Genomic DNA, 20,966 nt, shown 5'->3' with positions numbered 1-20,966 from the left:
ATAACCCAGGGCGGTCTGTATCACCTCCTCCTCAACAACTCTCCCCACGTAGCGAACATGCCATGTAAGCCCGCTTAGCTTGACGTCTCTTTGGCCAGGGACCTTCTGGGAAATTTCCAAGTTAGTTTGAGGTCAGAAAGACTCCATTTAGAACTTGATTTGGAGAAGTTGTCAAAATGTCAGAAAATTTGAACAGTGGATCAAATAGGATCACAGATCATTATGAAATAATGCTTAATTCTCTATTGAACCAAACTGAAAGTAGAAACTGAAAATGCTTCATTATCTATAGAACCATACTTACTGCTAAAGGCAAATACAGGAAGCTACACGGTCGTGAATAAGACTTGGCTCCGTCATTGAGTGGACCTGTCATCCCACACAGTCGAAGACTCGATGAGGACACAAAGTACGGGACACTCTGCTGAGACACTCAATCTTTGCTTTCCAGGCAGATTACCGAGAAGGTAAAGAAAAACTTATCACGACCTCTTATCAAGAGCAGGCCAATCATCCAAGAAAACTTTGTCCTTTTAACAAGAGAAAAAAAAATTCTCATTTTGTACCGATGTACTTTGATAGCAAGACTCATTCCTTGACAACCTAAATCCATTCTGACCTCAGCCAGCTTGACCACGTACAAATTTCCTTTTCCACGTTTCTTTTTCTACAAACTTCTACAACTTCTTATCTCCATTCAGGTTTTGTTCCTCATTCTGGAACAACTTGTCATTCTACCTTAGGACAGAATTACTCACTTTTCTCCTTAACAACAAAAACAAACCTGTCCACACCTTTCCTCATGCAAAAAAGCACAGTCTACTTTCCTTAGATAGTGGTTTCCTTTCAGCTTTAGTATTTCTAGTGGTTTTTAATTATATGTAGTGATTCAAAAATTTAACCCTTAAAATCCTTCATTTTAGTAAAAACCAAGAAAAACTCGTGGGCTCTGTTACACTGGCATTCTGGGGATTGGCCAGTTTATAAATACATCTCATAATTTCCCAAGTATATTCTTCCTCATATTAAATATTTCAACATGGCACACAAATGTTTACAAATAGGCTCAAATATCTTCGTTTCCTCTTCAATGAGAAGCCAAAAGTAGATAATCTACATTTCAGTATTTTATCTCATTTGGAAAAGATCAAGGTATTTAATGACTATATCATTTAATTCACTAAAATTTTAAGGTTTCAGGGCACCTGGGTGGCTCAGTCATTAAGCATCTGCCTTCGGCTCAGGTCATGGTCCCAGGGTCCTAGGAATCGAGCCCCGCATTGGGCTCCCTGCTTGGCGGGAAGCCTGCTTCTCCCTCTCCCGCTCCCCCCGCTTGTGTTCCCTCTCTCACTGTGTCTCTCTCTGTCAAATAAATAAATAAAATCTTAAAAAAAATAAAATAAAATTTTAAGGTTTCAAGTTACCAAAAAGATTTTGGAAGACATTTTTAAGTAGATATACCATAAAACATAATTATTCTTGGAAAGTCTATTTATAAACTTTTATCTTACATCTATTTAATTTACTTGCTCTTAATGATTATAGTTAGATTGTTCATGAAAATTTTATGAGACACTCCATCATCTTAAGTTCTTTCTCCTGCTGACAAATTCCTTAAGAGAGATAACATGAGCCCACTTGACTTTCTGTAAACCCACGTAGAATAAAAGTTGTATGTCACATTGTATTTGATATTGATAACTCTGAAGACATTTTTAATTAATTTTAATCAAAGCAACAAAACACAAACCAGCTTTTATCTACCAAAGATTATCCTAGATCATAAGTACTTGAGAAACATCTGGGTTAGTTTCTATATTTTTGAAAGAACACTTAGTTTTCATAAACACTTCTTTTTCGTCAAGCCGAAAGAAGTCACACCGGCCAAGGGGGCTTTCCGTGAGCCCAGGGCTCCTGGAAAACAGCCACGATCACCCCGCTCGGTGCTCTTGTGCATGTGTGGTTAGCAGAAGCCCGTCTGTGACTCGAACCTTCAGACTAAGCATACCTACAACCCAGTAAGAGAACCTCGTAACCATGCAGGTGGTGCGGTGTTCTGGAAAGAGCGAGGCTCTAATGTGAGGGCTGAGTCCGAGCTCTCTGCTTTAGACCACAGGGCCCAGCCCTACCCCTGACCTTCGTGGGGTCGGTCTCACAGAGCAAACGGCATAAAGTGTTGGGCCAAACGGAAAGCACGTGCAAAAGAGAGCCATGAGCGGAGAAGCGGCTTCCGCGAGGTCAGGAAATCTGCCTTTGGGGCCGGGCACAGGCCACGGGCCTCCATCTACTATCTAAAACCCCACATTGGTGGCTCTCCAGCTTCCATTTTCTTCCTTCGCAAATGGTTGCCATTTTTAAAATTCACAGTTATTCAGTATTTCTCTGATACTCAGAGCACGCCTCCGGGTGTGGTGCTGACTCCGCATCCCCACGAGCCCTTAGTCATTGACTGTGCATATCTGTGTCGCACTCGTGTTCTCCTGAGAGAACCTGCCAGCAGCATGACTTTGGGCAGACCGTGTAAGTTCACTGAATCTGTCCTGCCTCATCCGCTGGGGGCCCGGGGGAGCATCTCTATTTCATAGGGTTGCCATGAGAACATCATTAAGTGAGATGAACCAATCGCCCAGCCAGCTAGCTGGGGAAAGACGGCCCAGACCTAGCCGTGAGACAAGAAATGGTCCGGTTTCCCCTCAGCAGATCACCAGGACTGGGTCTAAGCCCTCCAGGGTGGCTCTAGAGGAGTGTGCTCCGCCGATCGATTTTCTGCTGACTGCACGACCGTACAACTCTGCAGGGATAATAAGCTAACTGACTGAAATTGACAGTTACGCAAATTATTTTTTTTTGTTCAGTAGAGGGTCAGTAAATTTCCTGTAGGAAAAGTAACCCCAGATGCTACTTTCCTATTCGATATTGTAACCGATTTTGCATCTACTAGAAAATTTATTTCAACATTCTTGGCTGTATTTCTGTAAGTGTATTTGTGTCAGATGTGTACCCATACACACAAAAATACAATTGACCCTTGAACAACACAGGTTCTGCATGAATCCACTTATACACAGGGTTTTTTTCAATAGTTACAGTATAGTAATATACATATATTTTCTCGTTTATGATTTTCTTAATTCTTTTTCTAGCTTACTTTACTGTAAGAAAAAGTATCATATTTTGCATAAAATGTGTTAATCGACTGCTCATGTGATTGGTAAAGCTTCTGGTCGACAGCAGGCTATTAGTAGAGTTTTTGGGTGGTCAAAATTTATACCTGGATTTTCACCTGGGCAGGGGATCAGTGCCCCAAACCCGCACAATTCAAGGGCCAGCTGTATATGTGCTGTTCTTCAAATTTTCTCTTGAACTAGTTGTAACAGCGCCCTGGTTCCCTCATTGATTGATGATGTGAATAAAATCTGTGATATGTGTCTGTTGAAAATTTGCATGAGAGTCATGGTTTTACCTTTCTGAAAATTATGCCTTAACAACGCCCAGTGGATGAGCGTGAGTGCCCCTGAGCCACAGACGCCGCACGTGGTGAGCGGCGAGGCCGCCCCCAGACGCAAGTCGTCAGGCTGGGCAGGCCGTGGCGGAGGAGGCCGTGGCGGAGGAGGCCGTGGTGGAGGAGGCCGTGGCGGGAGGAGGCCGTGGCGGGAGGAGGCCGCAGGGCCTTCTGGGCAGACTCAGCCAGAGGTTGACGTAAAGTTCCTGCCCATGAAGCGACCAGGGATGAAGGTGCCTCAGACAGGCCTCCCGCGCTGGAGACACCCGTGCTGCCCACTCAGAGGACAGCAGGAACCCCCACTTTGTAAAGCACTTCACACACCCTCTCATCTGAGCTCAGGCCCCTGGTGGGGCGGTGGGGAGGGGACTCGGTGGCTGGGAAGTTTGGGAAGTGTAGCTGCTTGGGGCACACGGGGCTGGCTCCACGTATTCCTCAGCAGCTCCAAGGCCTGAGCAGCCGTGGCTCTAACGCTCTGCAAGAGTGCTCCAGCTCCCCAGCTTTGGGGCGCGGCACCCGCATCCACGGCACCCGCATCCATGAAACCCGCATCCACATGTCACCCACATCCACGTGGCACCCACATCAACGTGACACATGCATCCACGGTGCCCACATCCACGTGGCACCGCATCCATGGCACCCGTGTCCACGGCACCCGCATCCACGGCACCCGCATCCACGGCACCCGCATCCACGTGGCACCCGCATCCACGTGGCACCCGCATCCACGGCACCCGCATCCACGGCACCCACATCCACGTGGCACCCGCATCCACGTGGCACCCACATCCATGGCACCCGCATCCGCATGGCACCCACATCCACGGCACCCACAGCCATGACACCCACATCTGCGTGGCACCCGCATCCGCGTGGCACCCGCATCCACGGCACCCGCATCCATGGCACCCGCCTCCATGGCACCTGCATCCACGGCACCTGCATCCGCGTGGCACCCGCATCCACGTGACACCTGCATCCACAGCACCTGCGTCCGTGGCACCCGCATCCACGGCACCTGCGTCTACACGACACCCACGTCCACGCGGCACTGGGTGACATCTGGCACATGTCCTGAGGAAGGTGTGGCTCGGAGGGTGAGGAGCAGTCCCAGCCTCGCACACCATGACGGCAGGAAATCACACCTCCATAATCTATCGCTGAGAACAACTTCTGGAAGCTGGCCCTGCTGGGCCCTCTTTTGGGTTGAAGCGTCTTTCTCTCTGAGTCTCTAGAGAGTGTGAAAAGAAAAAGCGATGTGTAGAGCATTCAAGAAGGTCCCGGGCACCAGGGATCAGGCTTCTGGTCCTCCTTGCTGTCTGGAAGGTGTCTGGGTGGCTCTGGAAGCCAGCAAAGGCATGACTGGGAGCCGAGAGGTGAGCCAGGACAGAGGAGCCTGGATCCCTGACAGCCAAGGTGCTGCCCCCAAGGGATTTCTCCTTTTAGCTGAGAGAGGAGGACCCGTTCACAGGATGAGCCACTGGCACTTATGGTCCTCAGAGCCAAGCCTAGCCTTAGCTGATGCATGCAGAGGACACACGCAGGAGGACCCGAATTCTGGTCACAAGCTGAGTCACCATGGAAGATATCCTCTTCAACAGCACTGACAATCGCCTCTGCTGGGGACAACTGAAATCATCAAATACTAACTTTTATCCAACAAATAAAATATTAAAAGGCTGGCTTCACGCCAACTGTTCAAAGCTGAACACCTGCGATGCTTCACAGATCTCATGACCAGGACTTGTAACTGTAACTCACTTTCCAGCTTGAACGTGGCCTCACAGTTGAGCTCTGGCATGAACCCAGCCTCTCCTCCAGTCTGCACTGATATCATGTTATATTAATGTATAAATGCACACCATCCCAATGAAAATGCCAACAGGCCTTTGTTAAATATAATAAATTATACTACATTAAGAGACATAAAAATTTGGAAGTGTTGAGAACACCAGCTGGCTCAATTAATGTCATCTGTAATTTTTCAGAAGGGATGATGCAGTAAATATAGCCTGATGGAATGGACACTGTCCTCGTCCCCACCCCCGCCCCGCGGGGACCGGCCCCAGCCCAAGAGGTCACCCCTAGCCACACTCCCACCCCGGACCAGCTGGACCACTCCAAAGGGCCAGCCCAGAGTCAGGGCAAGCTGGGGCCTTGGTTCCAGGCATTTTGGTGGGAATCCAGCATTCCTTCCTAGCTGGGCCTTCCAGGAAAGTGCAGAGTGTGCCTGAGCTGAAAGCAGACCTTGAAATCCCTCACTCGGCCTTCCTGGAGAGGGACCTGTGGAAAGGCAAAATTCTTGAAAATTCTATACCTTTGGCAATGTCTTGATTTGGATGCTCTTTGCTAGAAGGAGCTGGTATAGTGCACAGCTGGACAGCTAAGCCTGTTTCCTGCCCAGGGCCCCGAATGCACAGAAAGCATGTCAACCAGCACTGTCAGGGTCAAGTCAGGGAAGGACCCTGGGGAGCCAGTGACTCGGGGGTCGCGGCCCTGCACCCAGGCTGGCCAGCACCCCCACACTCCCTCTTGGAGTATGAGCTTTTCCTTGGGTGCTCGCAGTGAGACGAGCCCTAGGGGAGGGCACGGAGGGGTAAGCATCCTGAGAGCGTGGCAGGTGGTGTTCCTGCTCCGATGGGATCAGCACACCTTACACCACCTGGGCTCCCCCCTCCGTTTCCACTCCTCCCTGCTCCAGTTTCCTCACTGCCCTGTCCAGCTTCCTTCCCCACATGCCTTGCAAACAGTCCGTCTCGGTGTCTGCTTCCCAGGGACACCTGGAAAATCCTGAGGATAAGGACAATGACCAGCTATCAGGACGCATAATAGTGCTTTGGTGACACGAACAGTGAGAGGTTACTGCAGAGACAGAGTGTTGGGACAGCATGCATGCCGGTGTTAAGTGTAAGAGACTAACACCTGATCAAACGTCTGTGCAAAATGGTGTGAAGAGCATGGATTATCCAATAACATCACTGAGGCAAAAAGCTAATGATTTTTAAAAAAGTGAAGTCAGTCCCTTTACCAACATAAATTCCAGTTGATCAAAGACTTAAATGTAAAAAAAAAAAAAAAGACATAAAAACAAAAAGAAAAGATAAAATATATTTGGTGTGGTTTTCATAAACACGACAAAAAAATATATCATTGTATGTTTAATAAATTAAATCTTAAAATCTGTGCATGGCCAAGTACAGCATTAAACAAAAGAAGGGCTAGTTTGGTTATTCTGTTTTATTTTGGTAAGAATAGTTAATGTGAGGTCTACCCTCTTTAAAAAGTATAGAAAATAATTCCATCTATGTAAAAAAAAAAGTCTGCATATGCGTTAAGACAGACATAAAATAGGACCAGGGACAGAGAGGGGTGTCAGGGACAGTAATCCTGACCGCCCCGCCTGCCAGAATTAACAAAGGGCATGCTCCTCGCCAGAACAGGGACGAGCCCCGGTTACTTTTCCGCCGCACTGAGTCTTGATTTGTCTGGGGAGCCACGGATCCTCCTGCCTATTTCAGAACCATTCCTTCTGCTTGTGGATCTGACTCCATTCCACCGTGAGGTGCCCCTCAGATTTCGGCTTCAATGCTGCTCTGTGGGGCCCTCGTCCTCCACCTGGACCTGTCCTTCTAGCCGTTCAGGAGTGCCTGCAGGTCCTACGTTGTGGTTCATCTCGGTAGAAATTTGTCTGGATCTCCTGCTAAATGTTCAAGGATGGTGACTCTGCACAGCTCTATCTCTGGGTCCTTCCGCAGCTCCTGCACTTCACTGGTACCCAGCAAGTGCATGCTCCCTGGATGAGCAAATAGCACTCGGGGAAGTGAGTATGTGACAAGCTCCTGCAGAAGCAGCCCAGATGGTGGGGAGGAGGGAAGCCACCTCTCCGGCGGCCTGCGCAGGTGGAAGAGAGCGGGGCAGGGCTGCAGAGCCCCGTGGGGTGGTAGGAAGAGTCACATTTGCAAGCAGGACCCCCGGCGAACCAGAAGACAATTGTCTTCAGATCGGAGACCAACACAGGGCTTCCAGTGACGGTCGCAACTGAGTTCCTTGATGGAGCGACGTGAGCACAACGGCTCTGGCAAGAATCCTGACCATGGGGTGCCTGGGTGGCTCAGTCGTTAAGCGTCTGCCTTCGGCTCAGGTCATGGTCCCAGGGTCCTGGGATCGAGTCCCACATCGGGCTCCCTGCTCTGCGGGAAGCCTGCTTCTCCCTCTCCCACTCCCCCTGCTTGTGTTCCTGCTCTTGCTATGTCTCTCTCTGTCAAAAAAATAAATAAAATCTTTAAAAAAAAGAATCCTGACCATGCACCCGGGACTGGGGAGTCAAACCTTAGAAGAGACAGGATTTTTTTGTACAATTTTCTCTGAGGCAAGGGTATATTGCCAGTAAGTTTCTGTTACATTTTTAGTGCTTGAAAACATAAAGCAAACGTGACTCGGGACGCACGACCGCTGGTAGCTGAGTGATAAGTGAAGAAAGAACTGGTACGATGAGCTATCCGTCCACAGAGATCCTCAAGGGGTTCCAAACCATGATCTTGCAAGACAGGAAGACGTCCCCACCGGTCTCAACAGAGAGGTCGGGGACTAGAGCTCTCCTGAAGTCCACTTGCAGGGGAAGCCACCGGGGTGTGGCCGGGCCCTGGGACCCCATATGCTCTCCCCGAGGGGTTCCGTCCCAGCCACGCGGATGGCCTCATGCCAGGTGAGGGCTCCTTGAACACCCCGCCACACCCATGGGGGAATCGGACCAGTGGTGGAAATCTGACTCAAGCTGGTCCCAATCTGCCTCTTTCTGCCCTAAGACTTTTGCTTTGGGACTGTGAGAACTGAAGCAGCCTTTGCTTAGGGATGGAATTGAAGGAAAAAGTTTAAACATGAGTAGAGCAGTGGCTGAATCAGGTAACCTGTCTCATCGAGGCTGGCCCTGGTCGTGCCCATCAAAGGGCCCTCACCTTGACCTCACTGTGGCAACTCAGCTTAGCCACGATGGGCCAGCTCGGGGAATCGTATCCAAAGTGAACTCCAGCGCTGTGTGTTGCCCTTAGCAAACGCACCCCCTCTCTAGAAGCTTCTACTGAGGCTCATCACTGCCCCAGAGGACATTCCAGGTGGGAGCCCCGGGAAGCTGCATTAGCGATCCGTCCCAGCCCACCAGAGCCATCTGTGCACTGTTAGATCGGAAGACAGCGGGCGGCACAGACTGCGTGCACAACGAAGGACTCTCAGAACACAAAAGAACCGCATGGTGGAGGAGCGAGGACGAGCTACTTGGCGCATCCAGGCTGGGGAGGGCAAGGGAAAGATGCAGACGAGAAACTAGTGTGAGGACCAGGAGCAGGAGCTTCCCCCTAAGTCCTTGCTCCCAACCCACTTCACAAAACAGAGCTCGGACAGCAGGGATGCAGTGAAATACCATGACATCAACTGAATTCACCATGTTCAAAAAACCAGGATACTAGGGATTACTCGGAAAAACACGATTTTGCATGTAGAACCCACACACACAGCCCATTTTCCCAAGAAAACTCGGTCCCGAGTCCAGGGGCAGCCAGCTGTCGGGTTCAGGCCAGCTGACCCAGCAGGTGCACTGCCCGCTCTCCGCAGGCTAAGAACACTCGGGAGACGTCTCTGTGCGGAGGTTCTTGGGTCCACAGCAGCTGGGCGTCCTGCTTTGGGAACGCGGGGCGCACGGCCCCCGGGGCCGAACCCAGGCTCCCAAAGGCCGAGTTGGCCTGCAGGCAATACGCCCTAAGCACAGAACCCTTACTCATCTTGTGAGTCACAATCCCTCCCGGTTCTCAAAACACATCATCAGCCTGATTTCTCCCCGACGCAGCAGAAGCGCCCTTCCCCACCCTGTCATGGCCTGCGGTCCTGCAGGGCATCCCCATCCCTGAGGGGCAGGAGGTGCTTCTTGACTGAACAGCACGAGGAGGTGTGTGGTCCCCTCCCAGCCGGGGGCAGCTGGTCCTAGGGGGCCGAGAACACTGTGCAGTCGTGCTGGCCTCCACTGAGGGCAGGCCATCGCGCGGGTCTCAGGCTTGGGGAGGGGGGCCTGCCTTCTCTCCAGCGCACGTCTCCCTGCAGGACTCGGGGAACAGGGAGCCGAATGCGGGGGAGCCCTCTGCACCGCTGGTTGCCACGCTGCCTCGGGGGCCCCAGCTGCACGTCTCGCTTCTTTCCGGCTCGGCACAGACAGACCAGGCCTCGGGGAGCCGCTGATCCCGTGGGAAACCGGCTCGAGGCTAGGTGATCACGGTGGCGGTATCCCCATGCTGGCAAAGGATGGCCTGCACGGCACGCGGGGCAGGGCAGGGGACAGAGCTAGGCTCCGTCGGGAAACACAGGAAGCTGGGAGCAGATGGCAGATACCTGGCGCCTGTTTGCATTCGCTTCGTAAACCACTGGCGTTGGGAGCAGGTGGGGCCCGAGGACGTTCAGGAGAAGCTAAGAGGGGAACAGGTTAATGATTAAATCAGAAGCCTGAAAATAATTTGGAGTCTTAGTTTAATGTTTAGAGTTCTTCATAACAAAATTTCTTTAGGTAAGTCCATTTTCCTTTAAAAACCTCTATTCTTTATAAAATTATATGCTTTTTCTAGACATATGGGAATAGTATACAGGTGCATCAACTAGAGAACACATGCCCCGGACTGCCACATTTCTGTTGTCCAGCGAAGGGTTTGGTGTGAGTCCTGCCTGTAGACTCCCTGTATGTAGCTGTGCACAGATGTGTGTGTGTGTGTGTATTTGTATTCTCATATACCTATATGTGCATGATTTTTCTTTTTTCTTTTAACTCTTTTAATTTCTTAATGTTTTTATTGAAGTATAATTAACACACAGTGTTGTATTAGTTTCAGGTGTACAATAGAGTGAGTCAACATTTCTATACATTACACAGTGCTCACTATGCATGCACCCCCACTCCCCTTCCCTCCCCCACCCCTCCCCCTTCCTCCTCCCCCATAACCACCAGGGTGTTCTCTGCAGCTAAGAGTCTGGTTTTTTTTATTTGTTTCTTTTTTCTTTATTTGTTCATTTGTTTTGTTTCTTAAATTCCACGAGATGTTTTTTTTTATTAAAATGAGCTTATGCTGTTTTTGTGTGAAAACCAAGACCTCAGGAGAAGACTTTATAAAATGTCCTCAACCACACCAGGCTCTCTCCTAGTCTGCCTTTCCACATCTCGCTGGCAAATCCTTCCCAGAGAGAGTCAAGTGGTTCCCAGATAAGCAGCCACCTGCAGACTTGTACTTTGCAAACAGGTCGTGCCACTTGCGAAGGCGGTATTGTGAATGATTTCCCAAGGCGCTTTGGAGAGTCAGTCATTCTCCTTGCCACCAAAAGCAAACCAGGAAAACGTCCAGCGTCCTCCAAGATCTAAGAAGGCATATGCCATGGTAATGATGGGAACTAAGGAGGCACAAAACTAGGTAAAATCGTCACGCGTGGCGTTATTTAGTCTGGGGAGACGTAATGCAAACTTTATGGACATCTGTGTGTTGTGGGATCAAAGGCACACAATTATCTTTGGAGATTTACCAAGGTAATTTTACATCCCTGCAGCTTTGCCCGTGCAGACAACATAATGGATTGAGAAATACCCAAAACATTCTCGCGTAATCACCACTTTGCCCTCATCTGGGATCGTGGGCAAATGTGCATTTGGCCCTTGGCTGTCCCAATGATAGGTCCAGCTTTCTCAGCCGCTCCCGGGGCTCAGTGGGACCCTGTTCAATCAGAGGGCCTCAGGCTCTGGTCTGCTGGGCTCACAAGACGCAGGGCTGGAACTTTCACTTTCTGTGGGGAGAAGCCTGGTCCGGCTCAGCACCTGCGGCTCTGAGCAGCTGCGGGTGGTGGGCTCTGTCATCTTGGTGGAAATGTGAGGCAGGGGGCCGATGGGCTCTCCCTCCCCATCCGTTCTATCACGTGACCTGCTTTCTTTAGGCGACAGTGGGTACCCCACCTGAACTGCTGTGATTTCTCTATTTGCTTCGTGGTTTACTGCCTGTTTCCTTCAGTGGTATGAAACCTCCGTGGGAATGGGGGCCCTTTCCGGCCAACACTTTGTTGGCCTCAGCACCCAGAGCTGTCTCTGGCACAGGGCAGGCCGGGGCAAGCGGCTTGACTGCCTGCAGAAGGCGGCTGGGCCGCTCAGGCAGCAGAAGGCCCACCGGAGGGAAAGGGACAGTGCACGTGGAAAACAAAGAGACGTGTGTGCATGCATGTGCGCGCACGAGTGTGCACTAAACGGGGGCCTCCCTCACCCCCCCAAATACGCGAGTGTGGCGTGAGGACTTTCCCCTCTCCGACTCCTTCATGTTTCGACACTGGCAGGGCATCCCAAGCGCTCACAGCGACCTGCCTGTCTCCTTCTCTCTGGGACAAGATGAGGCACCTTGGCCTTTCCAGACGTGGTGGCTCGGGGGCCCCGCAGATTCCTGCCGAGGATGCGGGCTGCAGTCAGGCCGCTCACGTGGCCCAAGTGGAAAGGCATGCGAAGGACCCCAAGGGCAGGGAAGACCCAGGATCTCAGTACAGCTCCCAGGGCTGACATGCTTCGTGAGCACTGTGAGCGTGAACATATTTCGGAATATTTCAGGTCTCTCTCTGGGCCCTGATTCCACTGAGTTTGTCCTGAGGAGGGTCTCGGCTCTCTCGGAAAAGTGATGGGAAGGAGCTGAAGGGACCTCGGCTGGGGGAGGACGGGATCCGGGATGGACCCCAGCTGCGTCCAGAGCACCGTGGCCAGCTCGGTCCTCACAGCCGCCGGCCTCCCCCACCAGCCAGCAGGCCAGCCTGCCCCTCCGAGGCTTCAGCTGCTTTGAAACACTTGCTAAGAGATTAACAGAATGTTTTCTGAAGCCAGAGTTGAGAGAATATAAATTGCCCTGACTTTAAAAAAGAAAAAAAGCACCAAATACATTTATTTCCAAAGAGTAAGAATTCCAAACATCAGCAATAATTTGCTCCATTCCTTACAAATACATTGCTCATCTTTATTAGAAGAAAGTATAACTAATGAATAGGACAAATTTGAATTTGTGGGCTGCTTTTATTAACAAAGATATCAGGTCTAAATGTCAAGAAAATTGATATCAATTTGCTTATATAAGTAATTTCTTCAAAAGAACAAATCACTGATGAGACTTCCCTGGAAGTGAAAGCGATCTTTAGCTTCTCAGAAGGAAGTTTACTGATGCAGAACGTGATCCTGTAGGACTCACACCTCCAGGAGCTTTCCGTGTCGGCAAAACAGTGGCATCTAGTGGCTGGTAAAATCCCCGCCTGTCAAACCCCGTGAGTCTCCAGAACCTTCATTCTCAGCCATGTGCGAGATGGCGTCTTTCATTTAATACCCAGTAAGTGATCGTGAGGATTCAAGCAGATCTACAAAATCATCTTCTTTCCTCTAAGTGATAAGGTGTTGTTAATTGTAAGGAATGAAGTGGTTATTAGTATTTTGAGCCATTTATACCTAAGTTTTCAGCCGTTGGAAGCTCCCCCAGGCCAGTTATGTGTTGCTCATAATGCTGACACGGCTGACAGGCCAAATCAGCTTTTGGGTTTCTGGAATTCCCCACTCTTGTCCCCGTCCCAGCCACGTACCTGCAGGAATGTATAAATTAGTGGACACACACTTCTGAGGCTGGGTCCCTCCGATTATGAGGAAAGTATTGTAGCTTCATCTAAACTTGTCCTCATCACATGAACAGTTTGGGCACGGTCCTGGTGGGCATCTCTTAAGAAATATTTTGGGAGAGCGACATCACTAAAATGATGACATATGTTGTCTCTGACTTCCCTCCCCTCTCCCAAGAAGAACAACTAGCAACTGTTAGAGAACAGCACCCCTGAGAGAATCCTAGAACACGGGCGTGAGGCTGAAGCACCGCCTGCACCTCAGAGACCAGGACAGACTGCGTCAGCCGGACAAGAGAAGCCGCCACACGGCCACGTGGCCACATGTTACTACATCGTCCCTCCCTTAGGCCAGCACAGCCCCACATGGAGAGGTCTCCCCTGAGCCGCTGGTTCCTCCAGTGGGAAAGGGGAACCCAGGGTAACAACTAGCCTCCCCAGCATTGTGGGTCATTTTGTGGGAGCCCCTAATCTGATTTCATACCATGGGGATTGCAGGGGAATGTGCGGGACTCAACCACTGGGAATTTGACTGTGCAAGGGAAGGGGGGAGGGGCTTGCCACAACCAGCGCTGGGATCTCGGGAGACCTAGTTCATAATTGCAGTGCCCAAGTAGTAATCCCCACGAGAGATTTTGTTCATCTGCAAAACCAAGTCGGGGTTATGGTCTGACCAGGAAACTTAGTGGGGTGCAGATCTGCCTGATTTGGATCCTCGAACAAGGAGTTCTGCCAGCCCTGGAGCCCAGTTTGCCCGTGCCAAGGCAAGGTGCTGAGTCACAGCCTCACTCACCGTGGAGCGTGCCTTCTAGCCCCATTTGAGCAGAAGGACTGGCAACAATTCCTGGAAGCTGTGCAGCCCAGTGGTGCTCCAGCCAAGAGGCCAGCAGGCAGAGCTGATGGCCCCCAGAGCAAAGCCACTACTGAACGTAGTGACTTCCTGAGCTATGCACAAGCAGGGAAATCTACACACAGCTAAGTCCCAGGGTAGCTCTTGGTCCCTCCCAACAAGACAGCTTGTTTGGTAAATTGAGAGTAGCCTGGAGCAGCTCCTGCCCAGGCATAGGGGCTGAGACAACCCCACCCCCTGTGAAGAGGGCCTTCCAGCCCCATCTGGCTGAAAGCTGTGCAGCCCAGCTGTGCATGAGCTGAGAAACAAGCAGGCGGGCTAATGGCCCCCGGGACAAAGCCAGTACCAAGCATGGATGCTTCCTGTGCTGCACACAAGCAGGGAAATGAGTACAATGCCAAGTCCCTGGGTTGCTCCCAGCCCCGCCCAACCAGAGAGCTTGTTTGGGAAATTGAGAGCAGCTTTTCCCCTTCCCTTCCAGGCACAGGGGCTGAGACAGAGCCCCGCCCACTGTGCAGAGTGTCTTCCAGACTCATATAACCAGAAGGCTTGGTGACAACTCCTGGAAGCTGTGTGACCCAGCAGTGCTAGAGTGGAGAGAAGGACAGGCACAGCTGACAGTTTGCAGAGCAAAGCTCGTGGCCCTATTCTTCCAGGAAGCTTGGGGTGTGGGTTGGCCTGAGTTAAGGCAAGAAACAAAGAACTTCACCATCTTTAGAGTGGTTTCCCCTGCTGTTCCTGGCCATCCCTGCACATCTAATTCATGGCTCAGCTCATCACTGAATACAGCCTTCAACCTGTAAGCAACCTAACCAAAGTATATGGGAAGCTGCATAGCCTATTTAATAGTCCTATGTACAGTGGCACATGAACAGAGAGCCTAACCTGTGACTTTCCCCATCTGCAGAGCAAAACAAGGGGCCTCCCCTAACCAGGGAATTCTGGCTTGATTCAGGTCCCCAAACCATGAGCCATACAGGCTCTGGTCTTGTTGTCCTGCCAGGGCAGGGAAACTAATTCATAGCCCTATATAGTACTGAATGTAGTACCTAGTCCTGACCATCTAGTAAACCTGACCAGAGAATCCAGCCAACTGTGGAGCCCATCCTACTGCCTCACTTGAGGGGTAGGGAACCAAACCAGTAGTCTTTTTCAACTATTCTCAGCCAATAACACAGCCCCCATTCCCAACCACAGAGTTGGAAAAGTTTCCTTGCCAAAAATAGGCCATAATATCAGGACCCATCTCCCCAAGGACATTACCAGCAGACACACCCAGAAACCCAAACAGGGCTGACTGGTGAAGAGCTGTCTCTGCCAGAGCAAACCTGTAACATCTAGAAGAGGAGCTCAATTACTCAGATACACAGATACCAATGTAATGAATCAAGGATCATGAAAAATCAGGTACATATGACACCACCAAGGAAACTAATAAAGTTCCAATAACTGACCCTAAAGAAATGGATATCTGTCAGACAGAGAATTCAGAACAATCCTCTTCAGGAAGTTTAGTGGACTACAAGAAAACAGACAACTAAACAAAATTAGGAAAACAATGCATGAACAAAACAAGAAGTTCAACAAGGAATAGCAACCATCAAAACAACAAACAAACATATGAAATCTGGGAGTCAAAAAAATACAATAACTGAACTGATGAATTCAGTAAAAGATTTGAAAACTAGACTCAACCATGGAGAATAAAGAATCAGTGACCTGGAGGACAGGACATTGGAAATTATTCAGTCAGAGGAGCAAAAAGAAAAAAGAGTGAAAGAGTGAAGAAAGCCTATGGGAATTATAGCACACAATGAAAAGAAACATTATTCACATTGGGGAAATTCAAGAAGGACAAGAGAAAGAGAAAGGAACAGAAAGCTTATTTAAAGTAACAGTGGCTGAGAATTTCCCAAACCTAGGGAGAGAAATGGACATCCAGATCCATGAGGTCCAAAGGATCCCAAATAGGTTGAATCCAAATGAGGGCTACACTGAGACATTGTAATTAAATTATCAACAGTAAAAAACAAAAAAATAAAAATAAAAAGAATTTTAAGAGCAGCAAAACAAAAAATGGAAATTACAAAGGAAGCCCCAGAAGACTAGAAATAGATTTCTCAACAGAAATTTTTCAGGCCAGGAGAAAATGGAATGACATATTCAAAATATTCAAAGACAATAACTGTCAACCAAGAATTCTATACCTGGTGAAGCTGTGCTTCAGAAATGAAGGAGGAATAAAAACTTTACTAAACAAACAAAAGCCAAGAGAGTTCATTACCACCAGACCTGCCTTACAAGAAATGTTAAAGGGATTCTCTGAGTGAAGGAAAGGAATGCAATTAACATCAACAAAAACATAAAAAGATAGTGCAAACCTCTCTGGTAATGATAAATATATAGCCATGGTTAGATTCTGCAATATGGTAATAGTGGTGCCTAATTCACTTACACCTCTAGTTTAAAAGTAATAAAAAAAGAAAGTATTAAAAATAACCATAACTACAATAGTCTGTTATTAGTTATACAATATAAAAAATATAAATTGCAATAGCAATAAGCTAAAATGTGAAGGGGAGAAGAAATAAAAGTATAAAGTTTATGAATTTTATTGGAGTTGAGTTATTATCAGTTTAAAATAAGATGTTATAAATTTAAGATATTCTATGTCAGCCTCATGATAACCACAAGGGAAAATCCTGTAGTAATTGTACAAAAGTACATGATAAAGAAGTCAAAACATACTGACACCAAAAGACATTAAAACACACACAAAAAAAGTAGGATAAGAAACAAGATCTATAAAATAACCAGAAAACAGTTAACAAAAGGACAATAGTAAGTTCTTACTTATCAGTAATTACTTTAAACATAAAGGGATTGAATTCTCCAATTAAAAGATATAAAATGGCTGGGTGATAAAAAAAAAAACCCACCAAGATCTAACAATATGCTGTCTAGGAGGGATTCACTTTAGCCTTAAAGACACACATAGACAGAAAGTGAAGGGATGGAAAATGACATTTCAAGCGAATGATAACAACAACGATAAAAAAGCAGGGGTAGCTATACCTACACTGGATAAAACACACTTTAAACTAAAAATGGTAAAAAAGAGACAAAGAAGATTATTAAATGATGATAAAAGGGTCAATACATCAAAAAGATATAACAATTGTAAATATTTCTGCACCAACATTGGAGCTCCTAAATATATGAAGCAAAAACTAACAGAGCTAAAAGAAGAAATCAGCAGGAATACAATAATAGTGGGTACAATAATAGTGGGGGGCTTTATTACCCTATTCTCAACAATAGAGAGATCATACAGACAGAGAATCAATATGGGAACAACAGATTGGAACAACAACATATGCAGCGCATTCTATCCAACAACAGAATACACATTATTCTCAGGTGCACATGGATCATTTTCTAGGATAAACTATAAGTTAGACCACAAAACAAGTCTTACCAAATTCTAAATGGTTGAAATTATATCAAGTATCTTCTCTAACCACAATGTCATGAACCCAGAAATCAATAACAAAAGGAAAACTGGAAAATTTATGAATACATGAAAATTAAACAACACTGACCTGAACAAGCAATGGATCAAAGAAGAAATTAAAGGAGAAATAAGAAAGTTTTTTGAGACAGACAAAAATGGAAACACAACGTATCAGAACTTGTGGGGTGCAGGAAAAACAGTTCTAAGAGGGAAGTTCATTTCAATAAATGCCAATATTAAGAAGCAAGAAAGATCCTAAGGAAGCAACCAAATTTTACGCCTTAAGGTACAAACTGAACACAAAGTTAGAAGAAAGGAAATAATTAAGATTAGAGCAGAAATAAATGAAATAGAGAATAGAAAAAAAAATAGAAAAGATTAACCAAAGTAAGACTTCATTCTTTGAAATGATAAAATTTACAAACCCTTATCTAACCAAAGAAAAAAGAAAAAGGACCCAAGTCAACTGAGTTATAAATGGGAAAGGAGACTTTATACTGGATACTACAGAAATTCAAAGGATCATAAGAGGCTGTGATAAGCAACTATATGCCCACAAACTGGATAACCTAATAAAAATGGAAAATTTTTTAGAAATCTATAAATTAACAAGGCTGAATAAGGAAGAAATAAAAAGTGTGAACAGACAAATTACTAGTAATTTGTAATTCTTCATCTCCCAATGAAGAAAAGCCCAAGACCAGATGGCTTTGTCAGTGAATTTTACCATTCAAAGAAGAACTAACACCAATTCTTCCCAAGCTCTTCCAAAAAATCAAGGAGGTGGGCCATTCCCAAACTCATTTTATGAGGTCAGCATTATCCTGATACCAAAACCAAAAAAGGATGCTACCAGAAAAACAAAAATAAAAACTACAGGCCAATATCCCTGATGAATATCAATGCAAAAATTTTCCACAAAATACTAGCAAACCAAATTCAGCAGCACATTAAAAGGACCATTCACCATGAACAAATAGGATTTACAATTTGGAATGTGAGGATGGATAGTTCGACATATATAAATCAAGCATTGTGATACATCACATTAATAGAATAAAAGAAAAGAATCATAATCATTTCAATAGAAGCAGAAGAAGCATTTGACAAAATTCAACATTTATTCACAATAAAAACTCAACAAATTAGGCATAGAAAAAACATATCTCAACATAATTAAAACCATATATTACAAGCCCATGGCTAATATCATGCTCAGTGGTGAAAGGTTGAAACATTTCCTCTAGGATCAGGAAGAAGACAATGGTGCCCACTCTCACTGCTTCTATTCAACATAGTACTAGAAGTCCTAGCCAGAGCAATCAGGCAAGAAAAAGAAATAAAAGGTATCAGAATTAAAAAGGAAGAAGTAAAACTATCTCTCTTTTCAAAGGACATTATCTTATATATAGAAAATCCTAAAGGTTCAACCAAGAAACTATTAGATCTAATCAATGAATTCAGTGAAGTTGCAAGATACAAAATCAACATATGAAAGTAAGCATTTCTATACACCAACAACACATTTTCAGAAAAGGAAATAATTGAAATTGATCCCACTTACAATAGCATCAAAAACAATAAAATATTTAGGAATAAATTTAAGGAGGTGAAAGATCTGTACTCTGAAAACTACAAGGCATTGATGAAAGACATCAAAGAAGACACAAATAAATGGAAAGTATTCCAGGTTCATAGACTGGGAGAATTCATATTGTTAAAAAGTCAGTACTACCCTAAGACATCTATAGATTTAAGGCAATCCCTATCAAGATTCCAAAGGCATTTTTTACAGAAATAGGAAAAAAACTCTTAAAATTTTATATGGAGCCACAAAAGGCCCCCCAAAGCCAAAGAAATCCTAAGAACAAAGCAGAAAGCATAACACTTCCTGATTTCAAGCTATCCTATAAAGCAGTAGTCATCAAAAGAGTATGGTACTGGCATAAAAACAGATGAATAAACCAATGGAACAGAAGTGAGAAATAAACCCAAGCATTATAGAGTTAACTAATGTTTGACAAGGGAGCCAAGAACACTCAATGGAGAGAAGACAGTTTTTTCAATAAATGGTACAGGGATAATTGGATATTCACTTGTAAGAGAATGAAACTGGGCCCGTATCTTATTCCACACACAAAAATTAACTCAAAATGGATTAAAGACTTAAATATAAGACCTGCCACCATGAAACTGCTAGAAGAAAACACAAGAATAAAGCTCCTTGACATGAGTCTTGGTGGTGATGTCTGGATGTTACGCCTACAGCATAAGCAACAAAATCAAAAGTAAATGAGTGGGACTCCATCAAACTAAAAAGCTCTGCACAGCAAAAGAAACCATCAACAAAGTGAAAAGAAAACCTATGGAAGGGGAAAAATATTTGCAAACCATATATCTGATAAGGGATTAACATCCAATATACGTAAAGAATGCATACAACTCAATAGCGACAAACAAACAAACAAAAACAAACAAAAAAGAATTTAAAAATGAGCAAAGGACCTGAATAGCCATTTCTCCAAAGAAGATACACCAAAAGCCAACAGGTACATGAAAAAATGCACAATATCTCGAATCATCAGGAAACTGTAAATCAAAACCATAATGACATATCACCTCACACCTGTTAGAATGGCCATCGTCAAAAAGACAAGAGATAACAAAAGCTGGCAGGATGTCGAGAAAAGGATCCCTTATGCACTGTTGGTAGGAACGTGAACTGGTGCAGCCACTGTGGAAAACAGAATCAAGGTTATTCAAAAAGTTAAAAATAAAACTACAGTATGATCTAGCAATCTCACTTCTGGGTGTGTATCCAAAGAAAATGAAAACACTAACTCAAAAATATACCTGTACCCCTATGTTCAAAGCAGCATTATTTATAACAGCCGAGACATGGAAACAAACTAAGTGTCCATTAATGAATGAATGGATAGATAAGTTGTGTATATGGATACCATGGAACATTATTCAGCCATAAAAAATGTGGAACTCCTACCGTTTGTGACAACATGGGTGGACTCTGAAGGCATTATGCTAAGTGAAATAAGACAAAGGAAGACAAATACTGTATGATCTCTCTTACATGTAGAATCTTAAAAAATAAAGTTAAAATTTAAAAACTCATAGAAAAAAAAAAATCAGACTTGTGGTTACCAGAGACAGAGGGTGATGGGAAAATGGAGGGAGGTGGTCAAAAGGTACAAAATTCCAATCACAAGATCAATAATTACTAGGGATGTGAGGTAGAGCATACAACTACAGCTAACACGGCTGTACGTATGTCTAGGAAATACAGGGAAGTTTCCAAATCCTAAGAATTCATCACAAGAAAATGTATTTTTCTTTTCTCTTTCCTTCCTTTTCTTTTTATTGTATCTATATGAGACAGTGGATGGTAGCTGAACCTATTGTGGTAATTATTTTATAATAAAGGTAAATCAGAC

The sequence above is a fragment of the Mirounga angustirostris genome, unplaced genomic scaffold (assembly GCF_029215605.1).
Source record: "Mirounga angustirostris isolate CCGP_5_RB_7025 unplaced genomic scaffold, mMirAng1.0.hap1 SCAF_8, whole genome shotgun sequence".
NCBI lineage: Eukaryota > Metazoa > Chordata > Mammalia > Carnivora > Phocidae > Mirounga > Mirounga angustirostris.
Note: the sequence above shows the minus strand (reverse complement) of the source record.